This window comes from Rhinopithecus roxellana, chromosome 14 (genome assembly GCF_007565055.1).
Source record: "Rhinopithecus roxellana isolate Shanxi Qingling chromosome 14, ASM756505v1, whole genome shotgun sequence".
NCBI classification, from domain to species: Eukaryota; Metazoa; Chordata; class Mammalia; order Primates; family Cercopithecidae; genus Rhinopithecus; species Rhinopithecus roxellana.
The window spans coordinates 45,422,006-45,433,093 of record NC_044562.1 but is presented as its reverse complement, the minus strand read 5'-3'; the positions used below and the strand labels follow the sequence as shown (position 1 = coordinate 45,433,093).

Genomic DNA, 11,088 nt, shown 5'->3' with positions numbered 1-11,088 from the left:
GACCATGCTTGTCTCCTCTCAAGCAAACTCATACACTTATGGCCCACATTTTTCCTGTGGGAGTCTCGCTCTGTAGCCTAGGCTGGAGTGCTGTGCCGCGATCCGGCTCACTGCAACCTCTGCCTCCCAGATTCAAGCAATTCTCCTGCCTCAGCCTCCCTAGTAGCTGGGACTACAGGCGCGTGCCACCATGCCCAGTTAATTGTGTGTGTGTGTGTGTGTGTTTTTAGTAGAGACAGGGTTTCACCGTGTTAGCCAGGATGGTCTTAATCTCCTGACCTCGTGATCCGCCCGCCTCCTCCTCCCAGTATTGGGATTACAGGCCTGAGCCACCGCCCCTGGCTTCGCCGGCTTAAAGTGAAAAACGAAATAAAACTCAGAGTTTCGGCCGGGCGCGGTGGCTCAAGCCTGTAATCCCAGCACTTTGGGAGGCCGAGGCGGGCGGATCACGAGGTCAGGAGATCGAGACCATCCTGGCTAACACGGTGAAACCCCGTCTCTACTAAAAATACAAAAAATTAGCCGGGCGAGGTGGCGGGCGCCTGTGGTCCCAGCTACTCCGGAGGCTGAGGCGGGAGAATGGCGAGAACCCGGGAGGCGGAGGTTGCAGTGAGCTGAGATCCAGCCACTGCACTTCAGCCTGGGTGACAGAGCAAGACTCCGTCTCAAAAAACAAACAAACAACAAAAAAAAAAAACTCACAGTTTCTTCAAATGACCACGGTGTCATGGGTGGGGAATGCTATGTATGTGTTTGGAGATGTAGCAGGAGAGTGGTAGAAAGGGCAAAACAGAAAACCACAGGGAGGGATTAGTTGAAGTGTCAGAGGCAAAGGCAAAGAGGACTTGTGGAGTTAAATATTTGCCTTTCACATGTGTCAGTGACTTATGCATAAAGATTTAGCCATGGAATAGGGAACATTGCCAACAAATCCAAATAACCAAAAGATATATTTAAAATAATAGTAATTTGGCTGGAAATGGTGGCACATGCCTGTAATCCCAGCACTTTGGGAGGCTGAGGTGGGCGGATCACTAGGTCAGGAATTCGAGACCAGCCTGACCAACATGGTGAAACCCCATCTCTACAAAAAAATAAATTAGCCGGGCGTGGTGGCGCGCACCCATAATCCCAGCTGCTTGGAAGGCTGAGGCAGGAGAATCGTTTGAACCAGGGAGGCGAAGGTTGTAGTGAGCCGAAACCATGCCACTGCCCTCCAGCCTGGGTGACACAGTAAGACTCCATCTCTAAATAATAATAATAATTTATACTTTACGTAGACTGTTTCATTTTTTCTAGTTACTCTGATGAATATAATGCATATACAAAGCACTAAATGCCATAGTAATTTTTTAGCAAGTTTTCTTTAATCTTAAAAGTAATTTTTAAAAATTCTCAATCAATACCTTCAGTAGTAACATTCAACATCAAACTGGTCATTATATCTGCCTATCTTAATTTTACTATCTCACATTTAGGAATCTGGATTTTCAGAGAAGAGATACCAGAGAACAATTATTCATCTTATCAAGGATTCATTCAAGAATTCCATTAAATCATAAGCTCCTCTAGGAATTTATAAAATTTGTATTTATTTGAAACTTTTTAAGGGAGAAATTTGTTATAAAAAATGAAAACATGTGATTCTGTTTTTTCCTATAATTTCCAGACGGTATTTAAGTATTAGTCTTATGTAATGTGCACAAGAAATGTCAGCTCCCCATTGAGATTTGTTTCAATCCATCAGAGTTGGAATTAGTCTTTCTCCTTCCTGTGCTTTCACTAAACTTTTATTTTTTAACCTCTTTTAGTGTTTACCTGCTTTTATCCTTCTATCCATGTTTGTTTTACACATGCTGCCTCCCCAGCTAGTTTTTTGAGGTCTAAGCTATGTTGTATCCGTTTTTCTTCCTCTATCATTCATAGCAAAATGCATGAAACATAGTAGATATATAATAAATGCTTGCTAACATGCATGTAGGAGTAATAAAAGTACATATTGGAATTTAAACATAGAAATTGAAGGAAATTGGATAAGAAAAAATATTTGATAACAACTGCTGTATTAGGAGTTATTTTAGGAATGACTTAAGCTAGATCTCTGTTCTTCGGAGTTAATTCCTCAGACAATAAGCATATGCATTCCAAATGTTTCTTTTTTGCTTCAGTAACAAGAAAATCACAGGTGTAACTGTCAACATAACATATTATCCAGAATAACATTTTTATGTCACCTAAATGGAGGATAGAAAATTTTTTTTGACAAAAGAATTCAATTCAGAAATTATTTATTAAAACCCAACTGTGCGTGTACATGTATGTGTATAAAACAACACCAGGTAGAGATAATAATGGAAAATAAATTTATGATCTAGAACCTCCAATCAAGCAATGCATACCCTGGATAATTAATGTTCTTAACAAACTTTTTGAAGTCAAATTTTCTTACTGAAAATCAAATTTCCATACTAAAAATCTGGCCAATTTATGTTTTTAGTTCAATAATTGGAACATTGCTTTCAAATTGTTTTCTGACACCTTTACTAACAATTGATATCATCCATCTTTTTCTTCAAATTTCATTAATATATGGAATAAAAAAATGTTTCTGTTTTGATGTGCATTTTCCTAATTATTAGTGAGGTTGTATGTCTTCTAAATGATTACTGGCCAGTTCTATTTGTCTGCTGTTAACTATCTATTTATATATTGGTTTCTTTACATTGAGTTTTTTATGTTTAGGAGTGAAATTTTAGATCTTTTAAAATGTATTTTATATGTAAACTCTTTAGTACATGTGCATTAGTCTGTTTTCACACTACTATAAAGATCTACCTGAGACTGGGTAATTTATGAATAAAAGAGGTTTAATTGCCTCACAGTTCCACAGGCTTAATAAGAAGCATGTCTGGGAGGTCTCAGGAAACTTACAATCATGGCAGAAGGGGAAGCAAGGACCTTCTTCACATGGTGACTGGAGAGAAAGAGCAAGCAGGGAGATGCCACACACTTTTAATCCATCAGATATTGTGAGAAATCATTCACTATCATGAGAACAGCAAGGGGGAAATCCGCCCTTATGATCCAATCACCTCCCACCAGGCCCCTCCTCCAATTTGACATAAGATTTGGGCAGGGACAGAAATCCAAACTATATCAATATGTATTGCAAATATTTACCCAACCTTTTCACTTGTTGTTTAATTTGTTCTACAGCATATATTGTCACACAGATATTTTTATTTTAATGCATGCTAACATAACTATCTTGTTTCTTGAATTTACATTTTGAGGGTTACTTGATATTGTCTTTAGTTCTACACATCAAAATCTTGATTACATTCCTCAGTTATACATATAACATGATATAGGTTTTTAAAAGTAAATGTTTGGGTCTTACTGAAATTTATTTTTATTTTGTTTAGATTTTAGTGTAGAGATTTAACTTTATATTTTTTCCTAGATGAAAGTTAGTCAAATATGTCAACATGATTTAATGTCTTTTCCAGTTTTTCTCTGAAAGAAATTCAGAACAATTAAGGAATACATTATGGAATGGTCTTATCTAAGAATCAAGGAAAATTGTTATTGAATGAAAGGGAAAAAAATCACAACCTCTTTTGGGTATGAGTACAAATGAATAAAGGGAGATGAGCAGCAGCAGGGCATTGTAGTTAGGTAAGGCTTATTTGGGTTAATATTTTCCACCCCCTAAATGAGTTAAGACGCTTTAGCCTCACAGTATTCAATTCAGACCTAGAAGAAAGTTGATCCTTTGTTATTGGTTTACAAAAGCGTGTGTCCGAGATGATGGACAGCTCCAATGTTGTAGCAGCGAAATAACAATTTTGCGCATTCTGGACCTGTATACACATGGGGTGGGCGTTGCTGAGTGGTGGCAAGTAACAGGAAACAGGCTTCTTGCTTCTGTGGTCTGTGGTGGGCAGTGATGTTTGCAGGCTGCATGTGGGCTTCAGGCATTTGTCAGGGTGGCTGGTCGGGCTGTTTCTCTGCATGAGTCAGAAGGAAGAGACCCAGCTGAGTATATGAAATAAATTCATTCCATTTGATTTCTCTGTTGCAAGAATACTATAAATATTAGCTAATGTTAAAATTGATGTCTACCAGAGATGATGCTAAAATTTACAAATATATATTTGGTTAAGATCTCTGAAAGAGAGATGAATAGATTGGGATCAAAGAATAAGCAAAATAAGATATATTCCATAAATGAAAGTGTAATAAATTTTACTCACTATATGAATGCTATTTATCTCCCCAACAACATATAGAATATCTTCTTCAGAGAATAAATTGCTTCTAAGCCATCTTAGAAATTTTCCGTTGTTTTTTTTCCCCAAAACTTCAGATTACAAAATATTTCTATTTACATAATATGGTTTTTGATGAATTGCTGAAATGTGTCACTTTAACTTTTTGGGTTATTTAATATTAAGTATAAGAAACTACTTAGGAAATATAAATGTTATTTACTACACGATAAGTAAAAGATATAGTTTGATATATTTCAAAATTTTTATTTCATAGAAAATGTATCATCACAGATGTATCATATCACCACCCTTAATCTTTGCACCTAGGTTGGCTGAAGTCTGAAATCCTCAGTCTAATTTAAGTTAGACTTAAATTTAAAATCCATCATAGGGCTCAAATAGGGTAATCCCTCTAAAGCACTTATATTAGCACTCAACACATATTGATCAAGATAAATGTTGCTGATTATTAGTTTCATCACAGTCTCAAACTTTGCTATTAAGTGTGACTGTTCTTTATCACATCTTATTTTGAACTATATTTACTTTATCCCATATATAATGCTCTCTGATGGATAATCTGACTCATTCTGGAAATTAGCATATACCCTTGTCAGATGGATGCTTAAGGGTTGAGGTGTCTTCCTTTGAAAATTATAATTTAATATAAGTTGTTTTATATACATTATTAAGAGAGACATTTAGCCTACTTTTATTATTCCGCAAATACTTATTAGCTTGCCTTCCAGTGAAAGAGACTATCATTTGCATACATTTCAATCTGAAATAAAATCATAGGATATATGTGCACCACACCTGCATTTGGAAGCATGGTATATATGTATAATAAATTGTATGTCTTTGGAAGTCTGTGATTTAGCTTAATTTAGTTTTTCCAATTTTTAAATATTTTTCATTAATTAGCTGTGATTTCTCTATATATTATGCCTCTTTTGTAACTATGGGAATGTCTAAGTATATTTCAGAAATTTATATTTTAGCAATTTGGCTCAAAATTAGACTTTGCCAAGTACTGTTGTAGATGCTAGAGATAAAATTAAGAAGAAATGATTCCTCAAAATGTTTAAATACCTCCTAGTTTATTTATATTGTGTTAGAGAACAAATGCTTATATTTTGGAATGTTAAAAAGGCACAGCATAAGGAAGCAGATAATCAAAGTTGATAATCTGAATGGTTTGGGATTTTGTGTTTTCTACCTGGTAGAGTTGACTTGATTTATATGCAAATTCCTCTTTTTTGCACATGAAACTGAAGGTAGAGAGTCAGAATAAAGAGGTAACATGGTTATCCGTCTGGTTTCTGCAGTCCGACTTATCTAGGTACAATTAATCCTTATTCATCATGCATTTGGACAAAGTGGGCACATTACCTAACTCATTCAAATCTTACTGCTGTCATAACAAGAGTATGCAACAAATTGTTATATGGATGAAATAAAAAGTGATAATTCATTAAAATGTTTTAGTACAGTGTCTGGCATATAGTAGGTACCCAATAAACATTAGTTATAATTTCATGGACATGAAATGTTGGCATAAATATCTATCACCAATTGAAAATATAGTGTTTCTTTCATACCTTAATTTTTGTTCTCCTCTAATTCCTAGTAAAAAAGACTAGACAGTCTTATAGCAGTAAGACTCTTTTAAGTGGCCTCCCACAAAACTTATTACATTCTTGACAAATACTTCCTTTTCAGGATTGACATAAATTCATGAAAATAACCCTAAACAGCTGGGTAGTACAGAATAAAATAGTGACCTTTTGAACTTACATTCTTAATATTCCCGATTACAAAATATTCTCTTGTTTCTAAGAATAAAGTCAATGCAGTTATTGTTTTTTATAATATGGTTGTTAATTTTATAAAATATCTTCCAAATTCTCTTACAGTATATAATAAAAGGAACTCTGTCTATTTTTGTAAGTTCGAAGTCAGATAGGGCTTTTTGCCAGTGACACAAAATAGAATGCTACTGTGTTTAACAACACGCAGCCCATTATTCAAGGAAGAGCATAAAGGATCAAAAACCCTACTGGATTAGAAATGCTGAATATCATCCTCTAAATATTGACTGCTCAAAATCTGATTTAAAACCATACTATCTAAGCCTGACAATGGTGAGCCTGCTCAGGAATTAACTAAATAATGTGCCGTGGGAAGGAAGTAATGTTCCGTCTGTCCAAAAATTCCTTCTCTAGCTTTAACAAAGCAATATAAAGCTGATACCACAAGAGAAAACAATTTTGATTGTTACTTATTAATTCGATATGAGTTCAGTTGTCTAACATGGTAAACTCATTTTCACTCTTGCCCTTTGAAATATGAGGGTTTAATGAAAGCATCTACATAATTCTAAATTACATTATGATAAAAACATTTTTCTTCTTAGCCAACAGTGCGTTCTTTGATTTAGAAACAGTGGACCGTTAAGACTGGAGTAGATAAAGTGGATTAGGTCAAGGAAGGGGATGGAAAGGAAACACAAATTGAACAACAAAATAATGTAATGTATCCTTTTAAAATTATCTTGATAAAATAAAAGTAATCTTTAATATTTATCACAGGTATGGATTTTATTTTTATTACATTTCAAAGAGATACTTAGTAGTAATAACTGGATATCCAAAGCCTCCTTTTATATTCATTTCTGTTTTTTTTTTTTTTTTTAGATTTTGTAAATGTATCCTGCAGACTTTTCCTTTTTACAGGTTTGCTACGTGGGTATTTTACCTAAGGCTGCAGTTTAGGCTTCTAATACACCTGTCACCCAAGTTGTGAACATAGTACCTGGTAAGTACTTTATCAATTCTTCCTCGCTCCCACCTTTTGGAATCCCCAGTGTTTATTCTTCTCATCTTTTTGTCTGTGTGTGTACAATGTTCGGTTCCCACTTTTATGTAAGAAGGTGTGGTATTTGATTTTCTGCTTCTGCATTAATATGCTTAGGTAGAATAGTTGAATTATTCAATGATACAAAAATATTAATATTAAAATTATACATAGAGAGGAAAGGTCTAAAATTAAGAATCAAAATCTCCACATTAATAAAATAGAAATAGAAGAAAAAATACATTTAAATTATGCATAAAAAGGAAATAATAAAGATAAGAGAACTAGAAAAAATGGCACATAAAGAAAAATAATAAAGCCAAAAGTCAAGTTGTGAAAAAGTTTAATAAAATTAATTATCTCTTCCCTAGACTGATCAAGAAAAGGGAGAAAAAGTACAGGCAAATATCCAATGTAATATATGAAAAATAAGAGTACTTCCCAACTCATGAGATTAATTCTCATAGACAAACCGATAAAAGTGTTATGAGAGAAGGAAAGGGTAAAATGATACTTTTCAGAAACATAGATACACAAATTCTGAATCCAATAATAACAGGTTAAATCAATAAATGTTTTAAAAATATGATAGTTAATGATCATAAGGATTTACCCCAGGTATTCAAAGGTAAACATTTGAAAATTAACATATAAAATACATGATGTTAACAGAAAATGGAGAAAAAGTATATGATCATCTAAAAACATGCAGAAAAAGTTTTTGACAAAATCCAAAAGCCATTCAAGATTTAAAACTCCCAGCACATCACAGACGGAAATGCAGTTCTACAATTAAACCAAAACTCAAGGAAAACTTATAGCTAATGTGATAGCTATAGCATAGCTATATAATAGCATTAATTGTAGTATTGAATGCATTCTTTCACAATCAGAACAAAAGCAAATGTATCCATCACACCATTTTCATTCACATAATATTAATTTCTCAATCTGTCTTTGAACTGTGTTATGCGGAAACAACATTTGGGGAGAGGCTCAGGGACTCTAGGCAGAGAAAGATACGAAGAGGCTGAGTGTGTGAGCTCCAGGAAACACTTTCAAAATTTGATCAGAGAGATCTTGCCTCTATCTGTTTTATATACTGGGTGCTATGTAAGAATTAGTTTTAAACAGAAAAGTTTTAATTCAAAAATGTTGGAATTTTGTTGCAAGGAATACTCTCTTAAATATCTCAAATTCTGAGATTTCATGTTAGAGATAAAATCACTAAGTAGAACTTGTAGGAAGTAACAAGTTTCTGGCAATAAGAAAAAATTCTTATTTCAAAATGTAGTATTTCTGAAATTTGGAGGCATTTTGCCTGCCACAGGTAAGGTCCCTTGTGATATACTTGTTTTTATGTAAACTAGGCAAACATAGTGACAGAAAAAATACATATTCATTTGGCAGTCACCACACTTATTTACACTGATACCACCATATGAGATTAAATCTGATTTCAATTGGGATACCAAATTTGTAATTCAAATGCCTGAAAATATTATAGCAGTGAGGTAAAAAAATGTCTGTATTCTATATTTTCATATGACAGAAAATGAAAATACAACTAAATTTTTTGAAATAGTTCATAACATGTTCTTGGCTATGTAGTCTACAATGGATAACTCAATCATTCCAAAGTCAAGAACAGATCGAGTCCTGTTTTTGTCAAAAGTTACCAGTTGACCTTTAAGAGAAGCAATTATACTTCTGGAAATATACAATTTAATAAAATGGGAGAAAAGTTTGTTAATTCAACCAAATTCGAAATTCTGATAAAACATTGATATTCTTCAATAAAACTCAAGATTATGAAGAATTCTAAATATGAAAAAAAGATCAAGATTACAAAAACAAAAAATACAAAATATATCACCGTGATATTCAAAAGTAATTCAGAACACGCTTTATCTTTTGAAAGTTCAGAAGGCTCAGATACAGACTTCTATTTGAGTCTGCAAAAGTAAGAGATATAACTGTGGCAACCATGAAGACACTCCTCTCCTATCTCAGATCTCCACTGCAGGAAGCATAACTGACCAATGACCAGTGGTCTCACATGCTACAGTTTGAGATGCATCATTGCATGTGCACAGAGGCCACGGGTCCCAGGTACCCTCTCAACCAATGATGTTGTAAGGCAGAGACCCAAAGCCAGGCGCTTTTCTCCCAGGTCACTTTGGCTTGAAGACCCCTCACTGGTTTTGCTGAAACTTTCTTAATTATTATTATTGGTAGTATACTTTAAGTTCTGGGATGCATGTGCACACCGTGCAGTTTTGTTACATAGGTATACATGTGCCATGGTGATTTGCTGCATCCATCAACTCATCTACATTAGGTATTTCTCCTAATGCTATCCTTTCCCTAGCCCCCCACCCCTCAACAGGCCCCAGTGTATGATGTTCCCCTCCCTGTGTCCATGTTTTCTCATTGTTCAACTCCCACTTATGAGTGAGAACATGCGGTGTTTGGTTTTCTGTCCCTGTGTTAGTTTGCTGAGAATGAGAATGATGGTTTCCAGCTTCATCCATGTCCCTGCAAAGGATATGAACTCATCTTTTTTTTTTTTTTTGGCTGCATAGTATTCTATGGTGTATCTCTGTGCCACATTTTCATTTTCTTTATCCAGTCTATCATTGATGGGCATTTGGGTTGGTTCCAAGTCTGCTATTGTAAACAGTGATGCAATAAACATACGTGTGTATGTGTCTTTATAGTAGAATGATTTATAATCTTCTGGGTATATACTCAGTAATGAGATTGCTGGGTCAAATGGTATTTCTGGTTGTAGATCCTTGAGGAATTGCTACACTGTCTTCCACGATGGTTGAACTAATTTACACTCCCGCCAACATTGTAAAAGTGTTCCTATTTCTCCACATCCTCTCCAGCATCTGCAGTTTCCTGACATTTTTATGTTCGCCATTCTAACTGGTGTGAGATGGTATCTCATTATGGTTTTGATTTGCATTTCTCTAATGACCAGTGATGATGAGCATTTTTTCATGTTTGTTGGCCGCATAAATGTCTTCTTTTGAGAAGTGTCTTTTCATATCTTTTGCCCACTTTTTGATGGGTTTGTTTTTTTCTTGTAAATTTTATGTTCCTTTTAGATTCTGGATATTAGTCCTTTGTCAAATGGATACATTGCAAAAACCTTCTCCCATTCTGTAGGTTGCATGTTCACTCTGATGATAGTTTCTTTTGCTGGGCAGAGGCTCTTTAGTTTAATTAAATCCCATTTGTTAATTTTGGCTTTTGTTGCCACTACTTTTGGTGTTTTGGTAACCATGAAATCTTTGCCCATGCCTATGTCCTGAATGATACTGCCTAGGTTTTCTTCCAGGGTTTTTATGGTTTTGGGTCTTATGTTTAAGTCTTTAATCCATCTTGAGTTAATTTTTGTATATAAGGTATAGTTTCAGTTTTCTGTAGGTCCAGTTTCAGTTTTCTGCAAATGGCTAGCCAGTTTTCCCAACGCCATTTATTAAATAGGGAATACTTTCCCTTCCACCTAAACTTTCTTTTCTTCTCTCCTCCACTAGGACTGAACCTACTTTGTGTTCTGAAAACTCTCCTCTCCTTTTATGTCCCCGATAACATTTTTCTTCACAAAGAAAATGTGTTTAATCCCTACAGCAGATCTGCTTCTCAAATAACCCAAATTAAGATAGTAACCTAAAATTCTGTTAGCAAAACTTCCTTTTGCTTGTAAGTCAATTAAAAATGCAATATATAAATAATTTCCCAAAAAATCTGTAACTACATTAGTATATCTCTTATAATTTATAGCATGTTAGAACTGAGAAACTACAGTAATGGTTGTAGTTTGTTGAAAATGTGTTGAATGTTATTCTGTCCTTTGAAATTTTTGTGATGTGAGCATAAGCCCTATAACCCATTTTGTGTGAAGTCAAATGTGTTGCTCATGATTTCTCCAAAGTGCCTTGGGCTT

At 34.6% G+C, this 11,088-nt stretch overlaps 1 non-coding gene across 1 annotated transcript in view; it reads right to left on the bottom strand.

Annotated features, from left to right (window-relative positions):
• Positions 1 to 3,222: 3,222 nt before the first annotated feature.
• Positions 3,223 to 11,088, bottom strand: part of LOC104667745 — a 51,844-nt gene continuing 43,978 nt past the window's right edge. The window contains exon 2 of the transcript XR_004053293.1: positions 3,223 to 4,010. This is a non-coding gene — a transcript (uncharacterized LOC104667745). The remainder of the gene's footprint in view (positions 4,011 to 11,088) is intronic.